The 22,832-nt window shown below is 43.1% G+C and overlaps 1 protein-coding gene across 1 annotated transcript in view; it reads right to left on the bottom strand.

The window, feature by feature from the left end:
• PRAG1 (PEAK1 related, kinase-activating pseudokinase 1) overlaps positions 1-20,116 on the bottom strand; it is a 61,861-nt gene extending 41,745 nt beyond the window's left edge. The window contains exon 1 of the mRNA XM_060762716.2: positions 19,912-20,116. The gene's annotated coding sequence lies outside the window, so the exon portion shown is untranslated. The remainder of the gene's footprint in view (positions 1-19,911) is intronic.
• Between the last annotated feature and the right edge of the window lie 2,716 nt (positions 20,117-22,832).

Raw genomic sequence — 22,832 nt, forward strand, 5'->3', positions numbered from 1 at the left:
TTCCAGGCACCCAGACAGGATATACAGGTGGGTGTTTAAGGAAGCAAGTTAATTAATTGTCTACACCAGTAGTTCTCAACCTGTGGGTCCCCAGATGTTTTGGCCTTCAACTCCCAGAAATCCTAGCAGCTGGGATTTCTGGAAGTTGTAGACCAAAACACCTGGGGATCCACAGGCTGAGAACCACTGGTCTACTCTATCATGGTTAAGGATATTGAGGAGCAGGCCTGCAGCCAGGAAAGGGCTATTAAGGGTTCAACCTTCACCTCCCAAAATGTTTCAGTAAAAAAAAAAACTCATGAATTTTAACTGGTTAACCAATTCATGAGCAAACCAATTTTTATTTTTAACCTGAAACATTGTGGGGGAAAGGAGGTTAACACTTAACCCTCCCTCTGGCTACAGGTCTGTTGGGGAAAGTTTTTTAAATTGTTTATTTATTTCTTTATTTATTTATCCTTATCCTGCCTTTTCCCCATAGGAACTCAAATCAGCTAACAGGGGGCCCATTCAGACAGACTGTGTTGGTTTTACCAGATGTGTCCAAATGATGTCTCCGGTTTCCCTTCCCTGTTTTCTTCTGAATTAATTAATTAGGTAAGATCTGGGTTTTACCAGGTGTGGGCCCACACAGCCTTCTCGGTCTCTTGGGTTCCAGGAGCCTGAAAAACCGAAAGGGATGCACCTGTCCGCCCAAAATTACCCCTTAAAATAAAAGAAAATTTACCTAGCTTCCAGGAGACCGGGGGGGGGGGGAATGGGGGACAAGGGATTTTCCTCCTTGGCCCCCCTATGTCTCCTGGCACATCATTTATGGGGGAGCTTCAGGGTTGCTGCATGCCACCTCAATAGTAAACGGGATTTCTGATTTCCTTTTCTCTATTTTTCCTCCCTCCTTCCCTTCCTTTCCTAGTTTTCTTCCTTCCTTCTGTTTCCTACCTACTTACCAACCTTTCCTCCTTCTCTCCTCCTTTCTCTCTTTTTCTACTTTTCTTTCTTTCCTTCCTTCCCCTTTTTTAAATTCTTTTTTTCCTACTTCTTTCATTCATGCTTCCCTCCTCCCTCCCCCTTTTCCCTACCTTTTTCTCTTTTTTTAACCTCTTCCTTCCCTCCCTCCCCCTTTTTCCTGCCTTTTTCTCTTCTTCTTTTTCAACCTCTTTCTTTCTTTCCTCCTTCCCTTTCTTTTTCCTACCTTTCTTTCTCTCTTTCCTGGTGCTCGATGGGTTGCATGCAGCCCATGTGTTGCATGTTGTGCAGGTCTGATCTAATCTATCCCTTATCCTTGTAAACCCAGCTGAACTTTATCCTAAATGTTTGAATAAGGTTATAAACATGTGGAACTGCAGCTTATTTTAAGTTCATCTATGGATAGTAAGAAGAAGCCAGGATGAAACCAAGAAGGTGCACGGCATTATGTGGTGAGGTGGGGAGTCTCACAACCTGATGGGGATTTGAGCTGGATGTGTCTTGCCAGTGGAATTCTAGGAAACATGACAAGAATGAAATTGACAGCTTTTCACATCCCTACTCCATATCCAGACTAATACAAGTATAAAAGACATTTACCATTAAAAAAACCCCCCTAATTTCTTAGGTGGAGGGGGGCAGCTGGAGGATCTCAGAGTCCTATTTTTGGATCTTTCAAGCCGTGCACTGGCTGCATCCTCCCTTGCATTTTGATGAAACCAAGGGTGACTTTATCAAAGCAGCATAATTACATATCAAGGAATCTCCTGGAGGCACTATTTAAATGTTTTAATCCACTATTTTTTTAAAAAAAAATGCTGATGTAGAATATTTAGGGAATCTGACATCTACACAACTCTGTAGCCAGCATGCAATCGGCAGCATCAGGCATGTTGCCGGGAGAGGGGGGGGGGGGCTCAAGGGGCTTCAGCCCCCCCCCCCCCCCAAATTCTCATGGTGGTTTGCGAAAAGGCCTTACTGGTGCATTATTTAAACTGTTATGTTTATTTATATCATGATCTGATCACCATACTCAATATATCCCATATGCATGGGGGTATTGGGGTAACGATACAAAAGGTTTGCTAGGGTAGACCCTCTTTCACTCAGACTCAGCCCCCCCCCTCCTGAAACAAACTCAGCCCCCCCCCCCCCCCCGCATCGAAATCCTGGCTATGGGCCTGGGCAGCATGAAGTACTCCCGCCCTCACTAGGAGTTCAATCTGCTCTGAAGAAGTCAAAGCTCTTTATTAACTTACATTACAATGGTTAATTAAAGCAGGGATGGGATGTGTACAGCCCTCCAGATGTTGTTGAACTATGTTTGCATGTTTTCCTCACCACTTGCTAAGATGACAGGGGCTGATGTGAGTTGCAGCTGAACAGCATCTTGAGGGTCATATGATTCCTACTCCTGAATTAGAACAATGATACCAACAGCCTCATCCAGCCTTACCTAATTAGTACCCACACAATTGTTGTTTAACAGTGATGCATTTGTCATTGATGTTATTGTTGTTGTTTACCTTCAAATCGACCCCAACTTATGATAACACCATCAGAGAGATTTCTTGGTAAGATCCATTTAAAGAATATATGTCTTATCAATTTGAGTTTAAAAGGTGTGATTTGCCCAGCGATTCAGCAACGTTTTACATAAAATATTTAAAGAAGTGGCATCCCACATACCCAATCTTCCCACAAAGCATTGACTTAACTTTTGAAGGAAGAATGTCACAGTATAAGGAAATAAGCAAAAACAATGACCTTGTGTTGAGCACAGAAATATGAAAACAGTTATTTGATGTGCATTTTTATCTAAGATGAAATAATTTTGCATGGTTGAACAAAGATGTGACCCAAATTCAGCTAACCTTTAGAATTCCTACACTTCTGAATACATCTCAGAAAATAACAGCTTGCCAAAATTGCCTGTAGGTTAACATTGTGTATCAAAATGCCTGTAGCTGAATGTATACAAATTTTCATATATTTGTATCGCAATATTAGGGATAAAATGCTTAAACTAAAACCGATATATTTGTATATCACAAGATGGAATGACAGCAGTATGAAATATAAATAATGACTGACACATTTTATGTAAGGGGAATCACATTGTTTCTGGCCCTTCCAATCTTTAGTAATTCTTCTCCCAGGTTAAATTTTCAAAGAAAGCAAAGCCAACGTACAGGATACTGGACTTGTCTGTCTTCATCTATTTTTTCTATTCTCTCTTTTCATATTTCTGTGCACCTATCACATCCCTCTTATTTCACTGTTTCCTCCACTGTCAAAACTCAGGCTATGTATTGCCGAAGGCTTTCATGGTTGGAATCACTGGGTTGTTGTAGGTTTTGGGGGCTGTATGGCCATGTTCTAGAAGCATTCTCTCCTGACGTTTCACCTGCATCTATGGCAGGCATCCTCAGAGGTTGTGAGACCTCTGCAGGTAAAATGTCAGGAGAGAATACTTCTAGAATATAGCCACACAGCCCCTAAAATCTACAACAACCCGAAAACTCAGACTGTTAAGATTCGTGGAACAGAGGATTGGCACTGAAAAATGGGGAAGATTTAAGCTGGTTCTTAGCGTCTCTATTGAGATCAACTGGATTTCAGAAGAAATGCTTAACATTATCAAGATCCTGCTGGAAGCATTCAGATTATTTTTAAATTCCACAATTTTGACCTTTAACAGCAAACATCCGGAACATGCAAGACCTATTGTCAATCTGAAGATAAGCGCCATATATCTCGCCCACAGAAAATACTTCATTCTATTATCTGATCACACTGCTTTTGTAAATATAGAGGAAAAGTAAAGTGCATACAGGAATGGGTTGGGCTTCTGAAGAAATATTTTTTGCATGATTCAAACAAGTACTTGATATATTTCTCCTGCAAAAGAAGCATTTTTTCCCTAAAAGTCAAAGCATCCAGCAATAATCAGACAAATGACGGATGTACAACATATGCCACCATGTCCATTACAAACAATGCTTGAGCTTGTATGTGTGCCTTCTAGTTGACTTATGGCAACCCCATAATGTATTTTCTTAGGCAAGGAATACTCGGAGGTGATTTGCCATTTCCTTCCTCTGAAATAACAGCTAGAGAACCTATTATTCATTGGTGGGCTTTCCTACATGGCTGAGAGGAAGCCACAGGGAGGAGGGAGCAAGCTTGTTTACTGCTTCCATGGAGATTAGGACAAGGAACAATGGCTTCAAACTACAAGAAAGGAGATTCCATCTGAACATGAGGAAGAACTTCCTGACTGTGAGAGCCATTCAGCAGTGGAACTCTCTGACCTGAAGTGTGGTGGAGGCTCCTTCTTTGGAAGCTTTTAAACAGAGGCTGGATGGCCATCTGTCAGGGTGATTTGAATGCAATATTCCTGCTTCTTGGCAGGGGGTTGGACTGGATGGCCCATGAGGTCTCTTCCAACTCTTTGATTCTATGGTTCTATGACCCCCTTAGTTTCCAAGATCAGGTAGGTTTTGATGTGTTCAGAGTATTTAGGTCCGAATGCTTGAGCTTGTGTTTCATATAAATACCGGGCAAATCTCTTATATATGAATTTGATAGCCACAGATTTTATTTATTTATTTATTTATTTATTTATTTATTTATGCGCTTGTATACCGCTAATATCTCAGCCTAAGTCGGCGACTCATTGCGGTTTACAACACTTTTCACATGTACCAAATAATTTTCACATGTACCAATAATCTCTCCTCTTGCTTCCCCCCGCCCCCACCCGGGGATGTATCTTCCAGTGCAATTCCATGGCATGCCTACAGCATAAGTATACTCATTTTCACCGAGGGTCACACTAACCTTATGGTTGCTTTGAAAAGGCCGTTTGTAATTGTAAGACTGTATAAATTATTGCCCTGCCATTGAAAGCCTGATGTGGCAGGCTGGATTCGGTCTGCGGGCCTTGTGTTTGACACGTATGAGATACAGGGTTTACCATCATCCCCAGCTTAGAATCAATGTGTTACAATAAAACATGTTTTGTATCTGCTATATATAGGCAGTCCCCAAGTTAGGTTCTGTAGGGTTTTTTTTTCATAAGTTGAATTTGTATTTAAGTCAGAACAGGTACATTTTTGAAGTGTAACTCCCGCCAAATATATTATTATATATTAGTTTTGGATAGTATAGGGAAGGGTGAACACCCTTGTGGTGTTGTTTTGCTCTCTGTGCCCCTGTTCAGAAGAGTTCACCTCACTTTCTGTCCCTGTGATAATTGGGTTTTGAAAATGTTGGCTTGTTGTGGAAACAAGGGTTGGTGATACAGCTTCAGAGGAGAAACCTTTTTTCCCATTATAACTCTTTCTGGTATGAATTTCTCTTCCTAGGGGTAGATCTCTCTCACTTCCTGTTGTCTCACTTCTGTTTGCAACTATGACTCATTGGTAAGTTGGATGTTTGTAACTCAGGGACTGCCTGTATATTTGTATATATTTGTATATACAGTATTAACGGTTTTCAGAAAAAAGGAGCAATTTTCTTCTCTTTGTAAAATAGATCTGGAAATAGGAAGTCAGCCTGAGCTAGATGGGGTCACACTTCATCTGAAAATGCAGATTCGCATTTTGGGGGTACTCCTGGATTCAATTCTCAACCTGGAAGCCCAAGTATCAGCAGTGACCAGGAGTGCTTTTGCACAGGTAAAACTAGTGTGCCAACTGTGCCAGTTCCTGGAGAAGTTGGATCTGGCAACGGCGGTGTTTGCCTTGGTTATATTCCAGTTGGACTACTGTAGTGAGCTTTATGAGCGGTTGCCTTTAAAAAGCGCTCAGAAACTATGAGGCAGACTAGGCTGAAAGATTGCAACTACCTGGCTCAAACTTTTGAACACAGGAATCCACATTTTTATTATTCACTGCACACTGTGTCAGGTACATCAAAGAGAACAATTCTAATCCTCAGATCCACTAGTTAGGCTAGACTGAATGTGGGATAAACTCACTCCCACTGGGATAGAGGGGTCCCGACACTGGAGGGACTCTGACCACTCTCATGTCCTGATTTTACCCATGGAAATTTCCACAAGTAGAAGGTTATTTGTTAGTCTGTTTTCCAACAATCCAGTCTAGTTCTTGGAGCCGCAATTTAAGACAGATATTGACAAGCTGGAACACGTCTAGAAGAGAGCAACCAAAATATTACAAGGTCTGGATGCCAAGCCCTATGAGAGTGGCTTAGGGAGCTGGGTATGCTTCATCTGGAAAGAGAAGGTTTGACCAATTTAAATATATGAAAGGATGTCATATGGAAGAGGGAGACAGCTCGTTGTCCGCTCCTCCAGAGGCTAGACAAAGAATTGCGAATTCAAGCTACAAGAAAAGAGAATCCACCTAAACATTAGGAAAAACTTCCTGGCACTAAGAAGTATTTGTCAGTGGAATATATAGTGTATCGTCTACAAACGTCATTCTTGACTTCTATAAAGATTACATCAGCATTGCCTCTGAAAAATCCTTCAAATCTCTTGGGAAGAAGATAGGTGGACAAACATCAGGGTTCTGGAAGAATCAAAGACCACCAACATTGAAGTCATGATCCTTCGCCATCAACTTTGTTGTTTGAATGCCCGATCACCATCTCCGAAAGCAGTTACTTTACTCTCAACTCAATAACGGAAAATGGAATGTTAGTGACCAGGAAAAGAGGTTTGAAGATGGGCTTAAAGTGAACTATAAAAAATTGTGGCATAAACACAGAACTGGGAAGCACTGGTGCTCGAGTGTCTAACAAGAGCTCAGCTGTTACTAAGAAGTCTGTGGATTTTGAAGAAACATGGATAGAGGACAAAAGGGAGAAATGTGCCAAGAGAAAGGAGCATCAAGTCAACCCCTGTGGAAACCACTTTCCATCTGGAAATTGATGTCCTCATTGTAATAGGTCATGCAGATCCAGAATAGATCTCTACAGTCACTTATGGACCCATCACCAAGATTCTACTTCTGGAAAACAACCATACTTGGCCATGAGGGATTGCCTATAATAATACCGTGAAAAAGAGGCTGAATGGCCATCTGTTAGGAGTGTTTTCATTGTGTATTCCTACTTGGCAGTTGGGGCTAGAGTGGATGACCCTTGTGGTTTCTTCCTGCTTTATGATCTTATGATTCTACAACCATAAATAGGTTATTTCAGTGGTGTGGCAGTTTTGGGCTCAAGAGCTACCTGGACTGGATTCTAGAGGTACACCAGTTTGAAACATCTAATGAGGGGTGACAGATGTTATTAAATATCCACAGATAATCCCTATATCTTCTGCCTTTCTAGGGCAGGCTAGATCTTGGGATGAAGTAGCAGATCTATCACTTTCTGCTTCTCTAACCATAAGAGTTTCTTTGTATGTCTACAAACCCATCAAATACAAGTAAATTAAATCACAATACTTGAGGAAAAAGCAATAAAACGTTGTACTAAAAGCTGTATATGAGTGTTCTAGAGAGTACAAAAGCTCTCTGTGTTAATAACCTTCCTTACCTGATCATTACCGTCAACAATTACTAAACATTCTAGAGCAGTGCTTCTCAACCTATGGGTCCCCAGATGTTTTGGCCTTCAACTCCCAGAAGTCCTAACAGCTGGTAAAATGGTTGGAATTTCTGGGAATTGTAGGCCAAAACAGGTTAAAAACCACTGTTCTAGAAGGGGAAAATTAATCACAAAGATCAGTACATCAAATCTGCTTTGGACTTTTCTAAAGGCAAGGAAGAGTGGAGCAAGGTATATTAATAATATACAATGTGATACAGTATAAAAAGTACACAATGCTATTTCATTTAATTATACAAATCTGGAATGAAGATAAAGTTAGAGCAAGCCAATCTTTCTCCCTCATCATTCTGGCCTCAAGAAATCTATTTCATCGACTGCCTATTGCGTGGAAAATATTTGCTTTACTGAAGCAGATTTTCCAATTTAACATATGCTCAGTGCATTCTATAAACAATAAAGAAAGGAAAAATGATGAGCATAATTAAGAATTGTGTGGCAACATGCCATAGTTGTTCTATTATTATATTTTACGATCTCTAAAACTGTTCTTTGTTCCTTTCCCCCCTCCTGATTCCCCGCAACCTCCAACTAGTCTTGATTCATAGTCCAACAGTTAATTGTTTTCGATCCCTGAATGCCTCTTCCCCAGCAGAGTCAAAACTCTCTTTTCACACTAGTAATTGGATCACAAAGAAGGAGACAAAAGAATTATAATAGAAAATGTTAATTGCCCTCATTTTAAAAACTAGCCACACTGCTAATCATAAAGCTAAATGATGATTAGCCGAGAAATGTATTGTTATGACTCATAAGGAAAGCGGAAAAAAGTAATTAACATTTGAAACTTTCAACTGAACTATCAAAAGGCATCAAATAAAAATGCATGATAGAGTCATTCAGATGACTATCTACTTGGCATCAGTTCCAGTTGTTAGCATAATTATTCTGGAATAAATAGACTACAACCTGTGTTCTCAGGCTGCTACTTGCAAATAGTTTAAGAACTTGGTCACCTCTGCCAAGAATAATACATGATCAGATGCCAACTCTGGACCTAAAGCCCTTCAAAAGGGGGCACAAGCAGGATACAACATTTCCCCCCTTCCACACTATTCACAGTGAATACAAAAACACACTTGTTTTGAGCAACATGAACTCTGGCAGATGCACTGCAAACTCACTGTGGCTTGTTCACACAAACAATACTCACTGATGAACCAAGCCGAAGAGAAGCTGGTTCCAGGTGCATGCAATTCAACACTGGTTGATCATGATGCTAAGTGATCAAAATGTAAAATATCTTGTAATTTTTCAATTTAAATTTTTTTACAAAGGTTTTCAATATGATTTAAAGGCTCATTCACTGCATCTCTTTGAACACACTGTCTGATTTTGAAAGCTAACCAGTGTTTTGTCTGGGAGCGCCTTGAGTTTGTGAACGGAAAGTAAGAAACTCCATCATTTACAGTACAGTTCCTGTATCTGCAGAAGTTACATTCCTGGACTTTGTAGGGATATACAATGCCATGGGTAATAGCAAGCCCTATGGATTTCTGGTCCAAGAATACCAGAATCAGGCTGCAAAACCTAGGAAATGCCTGGAGAGAACATGGATAAATGAAACGGTGGGTCCTAATCCAACAGACATGAGGAGTGGTACTGTACTCTATTGTATTAAAAAGTACCAGGAACTGTAACAAAATGTGGATAGCACAGTGCTCTCAAGCTACCCCACCAGAAAACACGCATTTCAGGTAAAGGCTGCATACTGTGCACAGATTTTCCCTTTCATTGCCACAGCCATTACTTTCTGCTCTATTATTATTATTTGAAACACAACAAGAGCATCCACAGCAAACAAGATCACTCTGCTGGCTGTTTTATTGGATCACACGTCGGACACTTCCCAAGAGTCTAGGACTGTGTGATGTATTGGCGAATAATGCGTGCAGATCCCAGTAGGGTGGCTTTTTGCAGCTGGCAGATGGTAATCTTGTCTGCGCCGGTTGTGTTTAAGTGCAGGCCAAGGTCTTTAGGCACTGCGCCCAGTATGCCAATCACCACTGGGACCACCTTGACTGGCTTGTGTCAGAGTCTTTGGAGTTCAATCTTTAAATCCTCTTATTGTGCAAGCTTTTCCAGTTGTTTCTCTTCAATCCTACTGTCACCTGGGATTGCAACAGAAATGATCCACACCCTGTTTTTTAACACGATTGTGAGGTCAGGAGTATTGTGCTCCAAAACTCTGTCAGTCTGAATTCGGAAGTCCCAGAGTAGTTTGACATGTTCATTTTCTGTAACCTTTTCAGGTTTGTGATCTCACCAGTTCTTTGTCGCAGGCAGATGGTATTTGTGGCACAAGTTCCAATGAGTTATTATTATTTTACTGACACAAAAACACAATATGTCACAGCAAACGAGAGATATATGCTGGATTTCGTATCGCAAAACCACAAGTTGAACACTTCCCAAGAGTCTAGGACTGTGTGATGTATGTATGCGCTCAGATCCAAGTAAGGTGGCACAGATCCTTTTATTATTATTATTATTATTATTATTATTATTATTATTATTATTCCTTCCTACTTCCCCAAGGGGACTCAGGGCGGTTTACAACAGATATTGACAAACATTCAGTGCCCTAACTAGCTGAACAAAGAACCAAACTCCTAAATCCCAAAAACAAATCCACATCTATATCAAAACTAGTAATACATTATCAAAAATTAAATGGTAAACATGATAAATGTTTGATTTCACAACTAAGACTTAGGGAGACAAAACAAGAATCCAAAAAACAAAACAAAACAAAACAAAAAACAAAACCCAAGATAAAGTTTAACATTTTAAAAAACATTTTTACAACCTGCAGCTAGCATGACCTGCCATTTCTACTCCATGGTGATTATGTATGATATTCCATGCTCCTCCTCTCTGTACGCTTGAAAGCATAAGAAAGTTTTTAATTGTGTTTTAAAAGGGAGTAAGAAGAGGGCTGTTTTTATCTCTTTAGGGAGAAAGTTCCAGAGGAGAGGAGTAATCATGAAGAAGGCCCCCTCCCTCGTTCCCACCAACTGTGCTTGAGATGGGGGTGGGACTGAGAGCAGGGCCTCCTCCACTGATCATAGTGCCTGAGCAGGTTTGTTTGGGGAGATGAGGTTTACCAAATAGTCTGGACTCAAACCATTTAGGGCTTTAAAGGTAAAAACCAGCACTTTGTATTTAGCCCAGAAGCAGAGCAGCAGCCAGTGGAGCTGCTGCTGCTGCTGTTGTTGTTGCTGCTGCTGCTGCTGCTACTACTACTACTTTTTTTTAATCGTGTCAGGAGCGACTTGAGAAACCAAGTCATTTCTGGTGTCAGAGAATTGGCCGTCTGCAAGGACATTGCCCAGGGGACGACCGGATGATTTGATGTTTTTATCATCCTCATGGGAGGCTTCTCTCATGTCCCCGCATGAGGAGCTGGAGTTGATAGAGGGAGCTCATCCGCCTCTCCCCGGATTCGAACCTGCGACCTCTCGGTCTTCAGTCCTGCCGGCACAGGGGTTTAACCCACTGTGCTACCGGGGGCTCTCCACTACTACTACTAATAATAATAATAATAATAATAATAATAAACCAATAACAAACCAAGACAACAATAAGTTTCAAACCAAATGATTATCCTCCATTCCTGCTTTCTATTTTCAGAAGTGTACCTGATTGGGGCTATTCTTGAGGTGAGTATGAGCTCTTTTGACTGATAGTTGTTTTTATCCCTGTTTTGATGATCTTCCTGGGAAGTAGCCCCTCTTTCTCTTCTTGACCAATTCAGTTAAACCCCTTATCAGCACTCCCCCTTTCCTCAAATACTGAACTAAGGATTGAGGCCAAGTTTAATTACTGGGATAATTTTGCCTTCCATCATTAAATTCTAATCAACCTTTCAAGATTTATTAAAATTAGCATCAATAGAGCCAGAGATGATTCTAACCTCCTTTCTTATCTACTGCTGCTCTGAATCTGTGAGTGCGTGTGTGTGTACACTCTGAAACTAAGATTTTGCTAACCACTTAACCATCTTCTGGTACACACGTGCCCAAAGGCAAGATATCATTGTTGTGTGCCTTGAAGTCATTTCTGACTTACGGGAGACCCATAGGCAGAACTGCCACAGGATTTTCTTGGCAATATTTGCCTTTGCCCTCCTTTAATGCTGAGTGTGACTTGCCCAAGACCACCCAGTGGACTTCCAAGTCCCCAGAGTCATAGTCCAATGCTCACACCCAACACTACTGATTATTTAAGGCTTTGGTATCTAGCAGATGCAGTTCAGTATCTCTCCTTTTATGATGTCTGTCCATACAAGTCTCCAAAACCAGTAGCTAGATTGCTTATGTAAGTAAGTTTTATTGATTAGCCTATTGGCCGTATCAAAACATTCGACAAACACATATACATACACATACAGTACAACATAAAGGCTGAATTGCTTATGTTTACAAATCAGAGACCTCCATGAACTCTGATCAAAACCAGGCCAGCTCAGCACTTGCATATTGAAGACTGCGCTTCCTCGATTGCATCTATCTATCTGTAATGCACTCTTCTTATTGGCTCCAAGAATTACCATCTTTCCCAATGAATCTTTTCATGATACATCCAGAATATGATAGCCTCTTTTTAGTGTATTTGGCTTCTCATGAGCTTTCAGGCTGAATTTGGTCTCATGTGTCTTTTTGGTAGCTCATGGTATCCGTGGTACTCTGTTCCATCAGATTTCGAAGGCGATGATTCTCTTGTTTTGAAGGTACTGAACTATACACTACTTGGGGATAATAGAAATTGTTGCCCAACACATCTGGGGGACATCTGGCTGGTGAAGGGTATACTAAGCATTCCTGAACAAAAATGTTCTGCTGTTCCTTATCATCTAGTTCTCAAGGCATCAAGTTTTGCTGTAGATTGGTCATCCCATTCAGTTATGAGAGCTAATAATAATTAACAACTAAATACTTGTGTCTTCTGTGCATTTTTACATTTTTTAAAAAATCAAGAGCAACTTGAGCTTCTGGTGTGAGAGAATTGGCTGTCTGCAAGGACGTTGCCCAGGGGACGCCCAGATTATGTGATGTTTTACCATCCTTATGGAAGGCTTCTCTCACATCCCAGCATGGGGAGCTGGAGATGACAAAGGGAGCTCATCCACGCTCTCCCCGGATTTGAACTTCCGACCTGTCTGTCTTCAGTCCTGTAGAACAAAGGTTTAACCCAGGGGCCCTCAAACTTTTTAAACAGAGGGCCAGATCACAGTCCCTCAAACTGTTGGAGGGCCGGATTATAATTTGAGGGGGAAAAAAACATGAATGAATTCCTTGTTATACTGCACATACCTTATTTGTAATGCAAAAAACATTTAAAAACAATACAATAATTAAAATGAAGTACAATTTTAACAAATATAAACTCATTAGTATTTAAATGGGGAGTGTGGGCCTGCTTTTGGCTGATGAGATAGGATTGTTGTTGTTGTGAGCTTTCAAGTCATTTCAGACTTAGGTTGACCCTCAACAAGGGCCAGGTAAATGACCTTGGTGGGCCGTATCCAGCTCTCGGGCCTTAGTTTGAGGACCCCTGGTTTAACCCATCGCGTGCTTTTAATGGCCATCACCTTTACCATAAAATCTGTTCAAAATTCCTTTTCCTGCATTATAAGTTTAGGTTTTGAACATTAATTCTGGATTATACTTGGAGTAGAGAGGGAATACTGGTGTTGTATAAAGTGTGAGGCCTGTATTCATAGATACATTTCAAGAAATCCAGTGGATACCTGAAACTATGAAACCCTATATTTGACTATACTTTGACAAGAAACATACCATAGAATTGCATTGGACGATCTAGAGAGCCTCACAAACATTTCCAGTGAGTGGGATATTTTTTGGACTTTGAGTGAAACCATGGATAGCAAAACATGGATAAGAGGGTTATACTGTACTGGCAGTTTCTGATTGCTCACTACCTCAATTTGCGTAAATGTTAATTTGCTTGGACAACTTGCATTTCAACTGGCATCATCTTTATGCCAAATCTGCATAAATGGGCTATTTTGGAGCCAAAAATGTGATTACATCCATATTTGATATGTAAATTTATACTGCCTATTGAATTATGGATTATACAATGGATTAAATGCAATAGAGATAAGCTATGTTTGCTTCTGCAGTTTCATTCAAATTAACATCCTGTACAATAGGCTGGGAATTATACTGCTCTCCAGATGTTGGTTGACTGCTCTATCCAATATTCTTCATCATTGGCTATGTTGGGGCTTCTGGGATTTGAAGTCGGTCCAACATCATTGAGGAGAGGGCACTAATCAGATTTGCACAAATAAACATATGTACTTTAGTATGAATGCCATACTAAAGGGTCAGCAAAGGAGGAGTTCCTAAAACACAAGGGTACACCTACACTTTAGAATTAATACAGTTTGACCCCACTTTAACCGCAATGGCTCAGTGCAATGGAATCGTGGGAGTTGTAGTTTTCCTCATCTGCCAAAGAGTGGTGGTGCCTTAGCAAACTACAACTCCCATGACTCCACTTTAACTGCATTGAGCCATGACAGTTAAAGTGTAGTCAAACTGCATTAATTTTACAGTGCAGATACACCTATGTTTAAAATCTAGCATCTCAGGAAGAGGAAGGTCACTCTATAAAGTGCAAGACTTCACATGAAGGACATATCCTAAATACTTATTACTTAGGCAATCCCTCATAGCCTGAGGATGATGGTCCTCCAAGTGTGGTGTCTTGGCAGTGGGTCCGTAGATGGCTGTGGAGACCTATTCTTGATCCACATGTTCTCCCATAGTGAGGACATTAATTTCCAGGTGGAAGGTGGTCCCCGTCAGGGTTGGCATGATGCTCCTTCCTCTTGGCCTCTTTCTCCCTCCATTCGTGCCTCTTCAAATTCTGCAGCACTGCTGGTCACAGCTGATCTCCAGTTAGAGCACTCAAGGGCCAAGGCTTCCCAGTTCTCAGTGTCTATGCCACAGATTTTAATGCTGGCTTTGAACCCATCTTTAAATCTCTTTTCCTGTCCAACAACACTACATTTCTCATTCTTGTGTTGGGAGTATAGAAACTACTTTGGGAAATGGTGATCGAGGATTCGGACAATATGTCCAATCCAGTGGAGTAGATGGCGTAGGAGAATCGCTTCAAGGCTGGTGGTCTTTGCTTCTTCTGCTATGCTGACATTTGTTCGCCTTTCTTCCCAAGAAATTTGCAGGATTTTTCGGAGTCATTCCAGGAGCTGTGTGTGACGTCTGTAAACAGTCCACGTCTCGCAGACATATAGCAAGGTTGAGAGGACAATAGCTTTATAAACAGGCACCTTGGTCTCCCTATGGATGTTCCGGTCCTCACTTGCTGCTTCATTCGGAAAAATGCTGCACTCTCAGAGCTCACGTGGTGTTGTATTTCAGTGTCAGTGTTGACTTTTATGGAGAGGTAGCTATCAAGGTTCAATTGCTGAGCACCAACTCCCAGAATCAGACATTACTAGACTTAATGTCAGGAGAAACCTTTATCCTTTGCCTTATAAGTGTATAAAACAAACTGCATCACAACAGTGTGCTTCAAATAAAACTGAAGTAAAACATTATGCAAGGTGAGATTCCTTAGACTAAATGCAGCCTTATAGACATGCTCAGTGGTTTGCTAGCTGCCTCCCCTTTTTGCATTACTAGATAAGGGATAAAGCAAAGTATGCCCCTAGTGTATCACCAGATACAAAAACTATACAAAGTAGGCTGACAGGGTGTACTGGCTCAGTGAACCAATAAAGCACTAATAATCTAATTGACAATAATGACTTTATTGTCATTAATTAAATGTTTCAAATGTTTAAAAGCAATGCTTTTGGTTTGGAAAGATTAGCCATTTATAAGAAACATTGCCCAGGGGACACCCGACTGTATTTACTCAGTCTTTGAGGAGGCCCACATTTTGTGTGACTGTGGAGCAGAACAGACAACTCTGCATCTCTATGTTTGTCCACAATGCCCTTCCTCATGTACAGAGGAAGAATTGTTGGAGGCTACAGACAAATATAAAAAGATATTTACCTGCCTGTGCTCCTTCTATTTTTATCAGTTTTATACTAATTTATGCAATGCTTTTGATACGAAATAAATAAATTGTCATTAATTGCAAGTTAATAACAATTTGCAACTGAATCCGTTTCTAGCCCGAGGGCATGTTTTCCTGGCCTTCCTGTGATAGCCTTTTCTTAATGGCACAGATGGAAGAAAGAAAAAAAACAATTTAAGACCAAACCTACAGAACCTCTCTTGTTCTTAACCTGTACTTGCTTACCAGGAAGTAAGGCCAGTCAACAAAGCAGGGCTTACTTCTAGAGAGGGTCTAGGAAAACAAATATGACAGGCGCTGGAAATGAAAGCCCAACTAGACCAGGTATGGGCAAACTTTGCTCCTCTCGGTGTTTTGGACTTCAACTCCCAGAAAGCCCAGCCAGTTTACCTGCTGTTAGGAATTGTGGGAGTTGAAGTCAAAAAAATCTGGAAGGCCGAAGTTTGTCCATGCCTGAACTAGGCCTAAACATTCGGAAGAACTTAGAATCACAAAAACATAGAGTTGAAAGAGACTTCGAGGACCATCTAGTCCAACCGCTTGTCAAGAAGCAGGAAAATCGCATTCAAAGCACCCCAGACAGATGGCCATCCAGTCTCAGTTTAAAGGCCTCCAAAGAAGAAGCCTCCACAACACTCTGGGGCAGAGAGTTCCCCTGCTGAACAGCTCTCACAGTTAGGAAGTTCTTCCTAATGTTCAAGTGGAAGTTCAGTTAGGAAGTTCTTCCTAATGTCATTTCCTGTAATTTGAAGCCATTGTTCCACATGCTAATCTCCAGGGCAGCAGAAAACAAGCTTGCTCCCTCCTCCCTATGACTTCCCCTCACATATTTATACATTGCCATCATGTCTCCTCTCAGCCTTCTCTAACCGTGCCCAGCTCTTTAAGCTGCTCCTCATAGGGCTTGTTCTCCAGACCCTTGAACATTTTGGTCACCCTCGTTTGGACACATTCCAGCTTGTCAACATCTCTTTTGAATTGTGGTGCCCAGAATTGGACACAGTGTGGTTTCAGGTGTGGTCTGACCAAGGCAGAATAGAGGGGTTGCATATCTTCCCTGGATCTAGACACTAGACTCCTATTGATGCAGGCCAAAATCCCATTGGCTTTTTAAACCCCGCATCACATTGTGGGCTCATGTTCAACTTGTTGTCCACAAGGACAGCAAGATGTTTTTCTTGGAGTCCTTGTGTATTCCATCATCGAACAGATCTTTTTAAAGGTATGGTTCTCAACCTGTGGGTCTCCTGATGTTTTGGCCTTCAACCCCCAGAAATCCTAAGAGCTGGTAAACTGGCTGGGATTTCTGGGAGTTGTAGGCCAAAATACCTGGGGACCCTCAAGTTAAGAACCACTGGTTTTCATGTTTGAAACAGTAATGGGGGTGGAGTGTAGGGGACAGTTCCATCTTGTTTCCTGCATATGTCATCAGTTGGGGACCCCTCCCCCCACCACCAACCGCTGCTCTTGGCCAGAGTGAAGCGGGGGGGGGGGGGGGCAGGGGACAGTTCCACCTTGTCTCCTGTGCTATGCTAATAATATAATGCAATGCAATGCAATATAATACAATACATATACATATAATATTTATATTATAATGTAATACAGTATAATACTAATAATAATATATTATAATTATATATTTTATATTACATATAATATTATTAATAATATTACAAAATAATGGTATAGTACAATATAGGTAAAGGTAAAGGTTGTCCCCTGACATTAAGTCTAGTCGTGTCCGACTCTGGGGGTTGGTGCTCATCTCCATTTCTAAGCCGAAGAGCAGGCGTTGTCCGTAGACACCTCCAAGGTCATGTGGCCGGCTTGACTGCATGGAGCGCCGTTACCTTCCTGCCGGAGAAGTAACTATTGATCTACTCACATTTGCATGTTTCCGAACTGCTAGGTTGGCAGAAGCTGGGACTGACAGCAGAAGCCCATGCTGCTCCTCACATTGGAACCTGCGACCTTTCGGTCAACAAGCTCAGCAGCTCAGCGGTTTAACCTACTGCGCCACCGGGGGCTCCATAGTACAATATAGTAATATTTAATACTGATACTGCACTACGCTAATAATATAATGTATTGTATGCATGTATATCTTGTAAGCCACTCTGAATCCCCTTCGGGGTGAGAAGGGCAGCATATAAATGTCGTAAATAAATAATTTGGGACTACAGGCATGGAGTAGATTATTTCTTTCTGAGAGCCCAGTGAATTTCCATTTCTGGGAGTTGTAGGAGAAAACATCTGGGGTTGAGAACCACTATCTTAAAGGCAAGACCTGTTTGATAATGGGATATGCTGACTCCTCTGGCGGTTTTAAAGCAGAGGCTGGATGGCCATCTGTTGGGAGTGCTTTGATTGAATGGGGTTGGACCTGATGGCCGTGGGGGTTCTCTTCCAACTCTAGGATTAAATGATTCTAGGCAAAGTTTCAAGGGAACACAACAACTTCAGAGTATAATTGAGCAACTGGCAAAGGCAGAGAAAAACCTTGCAGCGAAATATGGAATAAGGCTTTTTTTCCCCTCCACACAATATCCAATTACAGTCTGGAGTTTAAGTAGAAAAAATATCCTTTGGCTGTTCAGAGAAGTCTGGTTTGAAACAGGCAGGATATTAGGAAGCTCTAGGTCCAGGAAAGCAGCCCGGCCATGTGCTGCTTCTACGAAAGTACTTGCACAGGCAAGCAAGAGGCGCGTTCACAGTGCAGAACAGGCATGGGCAAACTTTGGCCTCTCCAGGTGTTTTGGACTTCAACTCCCACAATTCCTAACAGCTGGCTGTTAGGAATTGTGGGAGCTGAAGTCCAAAACACCTGGAGGGCCAATGTTTGCTTATGCCTGCTCCAGCAGCTGATCCGAGGCAGCTCACTGGGGATGTGGGAAAACTTGCAGGGAATGCCTGGCCACAACTTGGGCTCCCTGACCATCTGCTGGGGAAGGTTTCAGCGCCAGTCCCTGGACGCCAAACAAAGAACGGGTGCTCTTACAACAGAGAGGAAGGCGAGCAAATGGAAGGGTGCATGGCTCCAAAACAATATCCACGAGTGACCACCAAAAAAAAGGCGAGAGCAAAAGTCTGGAAGAAGGGATCCAAGGCTCGCTTGACTCCCTAATAATAATAATAATAATTATAATAATAATTATTATTATTTATACCCCGCCACCATCTCCCCAAGGGGACTCAGGACAGCTAACATGAGGCCAAGCCCAACAATACAGAAATGCAAATAAACAACATACAACGACAGTGAAATATAAAAGTAAAAATTCAAGAAACAATATAAATAAACACCGACAATATAAAATCGCAATAATTTAAACACAGAAAATAAATCACAGTGGGCAGGGATTAAAAGTTTAAAAACACTGGGTGAGAAGGAAATGTATTGTATCTGGACAGGGGATCAGAGGGATGAAAGTAGGCTTCAATCCCTCTGATCCCTCTGATACTTTGCACTAGTAGATAGAAAATAAAGTGCTTCTGAGGACATTATTTTGCAGGGTTTGGTCAGGTCAGAGGTTATAGTTCAGTTAATCATTCCTTAAAGGCACACTGGAACAACCAAGTGTTCACGCTCTTCCTAAAGACTGCCTAATTTCTCTGGGGAACGAATTTCAAAGCTGAGGGGCCACCACAGAGAAGGCCCTCTCCCTCATCCCCACAAGTCATGCTTGCGATGGAGGCAGGAGCGCGAGGAGGGCCTCTCCAGAAGATCACTACCAGTTTCTGGATCCAAATGATTGCCTCTGATATAGCAGTGTAGACTCAAAGGGTCCTTCCACACAGCCTCAGGATATCAAGGCAGAAAATCCCACAATATCTGCTTTGAACTGGGTTATCTGAGTCCACACTCACATAATGTGGGATTTCCTGCCTTTCTATGCTAGGATATAGGTCCCAGTTCGAAGCAGATCACCTGGATTCAGAAACTGGATTGATATGACAGTGTGGATCCCCATAGGAGGCACTTCCAGGGCCCCATCTCTTCTCCCCCTGTGATGCATTCTAGGGTCAGTGTAGTAGACCCACACACTGCCATCTCAATGCACCCTTTGAGTCTACACTAACCGTATCGATCCCAAAGCGCCAAAGTCCGGTCTCGGGGTGTGTGGAAGAGGCGATCTCCTTCCCCAGCAGCAGGGAAACTTTCTCCTCCTCGGGCTCCGGGACTCCAAGGGAAAGCTCTAGGAGGCAGCGCTGCGTGCTCAGAATGGGAATGAATGGAAGGGCGGGCGGGCGGGCGGGCAGGGGGAGAAGACCTACCTTGGCGACGTGCATCCGCAGCGCCATGAAGCCTTCGCCTCTTCGGCAGGAAGGCTGGAGAGCTCGAGGGAAGCGCTGCTTCTTGCTCCTCCGCGCGCTCAGGGTCAGCCTCGCCGCTGAATGGGAAGACGAGCGCGCGCTCGAGCGCCCGCCTGCCTGCGCGCGCGCCTTTGCTGCTCCTCGTGCGCGCGCGCACTCCAGCCAGCACTGCCTGGCTGCGGGATCCCGGCGGCGGCAGCTCCTCCTCCTCCTCCTCCCTGTCTCTCATTCTCCAAACAGACCCTCCTCCTCCTCCTCCTCCTCCTCCTCCTCCTCCACCTCCTTTTGGCCCCAGGCTCTCCGCCTCCCTTTCGCCAGCCGAAGCCTTTGCAGCAATATATGCCCCTGCCTGGTCTACACCGTGGAATTGTTCCACAACATTGAACCATGACAGTTAAAGGGGTCCCCCATAGGCCATCCAGGCCACCCTCATTTGGCAGTAAAGGAAGACACCATCAAAGCCCTCCCGACAGATGGCCATCTAGTTGGAAAGGAGCCCCAAAGGCTATCCAGGCCACCCTCATTTGGCAGTAAAGGAAGACACCATCAAAGCCTACCAGACAGATGGCCATCTAGTTGGAAAGGAGCCACAAAACGCCATGCAGTCCATCCTCATTTGGCAGTAAAGGAAGACACCATCAAAGTCTTCCCGACAGATGGCCATCCAGTTGGAAAGGAGCCCCAAAGGCCATCCTGTCCAACCTCATTTGTCAGTAATGGAAGACACCATCAAAGCCTACCAGACAGATTGCCGTCCAGTTAGAAATGAGCCCCAAAGACCATCCAGCACAACCTCATTTAGCAGTAAAGGAAGACACCATCAAAGCCTACCAGACAGATGGCCATCCAGTTAGAAAGGAGCCCCAAAGACAATCCAGCACAACCTCATTTAGCAGTAAAGGAAGACACCATCAAAGCCTACCAGACAGATAGCCATCCAGTTGGAAAGGAGCCCCAAAGACCATCTAGGCTAACTTGATTTGGTAGTAAAGGAAGACACCATCAAAGCCTAACAGATAGATGGCCATCTAGTTGGAAAGGAGCACCGAAATGCCATGCAGGCCAACCTGATTTGGCAGTTAATGAAGACACCATCAAAGCCTACCAGACAGATGGCCATCCAGTTGGAAAGGAGCCCCATAAGAGAGACCTGATTGGCCGGATGCAAATGAGTGTGTGCCAAGATTTGAAATATGGGCGGAGCCAAGGATGACAGTTGGAGGAGGCCAACTGAGCATTCTATGTCAGTTGGTCAGTTAGCTGGAGTTAGCTAAGGTCAGATAAAAAGTTAGCTAGGGAAGTAGCGAACATAGTTGACTGAAAAGCAAGAAGCTAGTGACAGTAGAGAGGTTTTAAAAGGACCAAGTGGTCAGGTTCTCTACGTCAGGTTAAAGATTGTTAGAAAACAGTTTTCAGGTGTTGCTGCCTGCCAATGCCGTTTTGCCGCCTGGGGCCCTGGCCTGGCCCTGCCTGGGAGGGGCGCCCCGAGGGTGGAGAATAGCTGGGGCTATTCTCCAAGCAGGGCTCCTTCCAGGCCTGCTCCACCTCCAAATCAGGGCCCGGTTCTCCGCCACCTTCTGCACCCCCTTTCCCCGAGGGCTCACAGGGGGTGCCTCGACGGGAAAGAGCCTTGACATCTTCCAGGCATCATCACAGGACAGGAAGGAACTGTGGGAGGGAGGGAGGGAGAGCAAGTCTCACTGGGGGGCAGGGAGTGAGGGAGGGAGAGGGGGGGGGCTTTGGGTCCCTTCATCCGACTCTGAGAGACTCAGTCACTTGGCCTTAGAGAGCTTTGCCACGGCCTTCCTCTGAGTGTGCCCTGCCCAAGTCCATCCAGGGCTGAGGGGGGCTTCAGATCTTCCTCTTTGCACTTCCAAGCCACACTCCCTCACTATAAAGTGCTAATCCTTAGAGTGCTTTGCCTGGCCTTCCTCTGAGGCTGAGAGAGTATGGCTCATCCTCTAACCACCTCATCACATTGAGAAATTTCCCTTTAATAGAGCACTCCAGCCTCTTTCCTAGCATGGAGAAGTACTGAGCTCATCAAATGTTCCAGGGTTGAAAAGATGCTGAAATGTCCTGAAAGGAGGGAGCTCTGAACAGGGGCCAGTAATATAATAATATTAATAATGTGTCATTTATACACCGCTCTCTCTCCCCAAAGGGACTTAGGGTGGTTTACAGACAAAAGAACAAAGTGACAAACATTCATTGCCAAAACGAACAAACATCAAACAGCAATAAATTACCTGGAGCTGCCATGGCCTTGAGGAGGGTGATGGGGAGGCCTTCCTGGGCCTGTTGGTGCTGTGGCAGCCTTGAAGAGTGTGATGAAGTCGGGCCAGCAATCCTGTTCAGAGCTTCTACCTTTTACCACACTTTACTCCCATCTTTACAACTGAAAAATAGGTGGGATGGGAACCATCAGAGTTTTCCCATCTTGTTTCATTGTCGAACTGTCAGCAGTCTCTTGTGTCCGATGGGATTCCATGCAGATCAATAGAAACCCAGGGAAAGCAATGGTTAAAACCTGGCTTCCTGTCTCTTGTATCTTTTAGGGTTCCACGCAAATGAATAGGATCCCATGGAAAGCAATGGCGTTAACCTTGATCACTTTCTTTTGTAATCCCTGGGTTCCATGCAGATCAGTAGGGTCCAATGGAAAGCAATGGTTTTAATGGGTTGTGAGTTCCCTGGCCCTGACTGAGGTAGTTTTTAATTATGGCTTTAAAAGAAGCACATCTCTTTGCATATTGCTTCAGTAACTGAAATATGTGGTTAACCAGACCCATACTGCAGTGCTGGTACTTCCTGCTCATTCTGTTGAAAGTATCTGACCTGAAGGTCCAGCCAGACTACAAAAGTGCAGACACACATTCACA

The sequence above is a fragment of the Anolis sagrei genome, chromosome 2 (genome assembly GCF_037176765.1).
Source record: "Anolis sagrei isolate rAnoSag1 chromosome 2, rAnoSag1.mat, whole genome shotgun sequence".
Lineage (NCBI taxonomy): Eukaryota > Metazoa > Chordata > Lepidosauria > Squamata > Dactyloidae > Anolis > Anolis sagrei.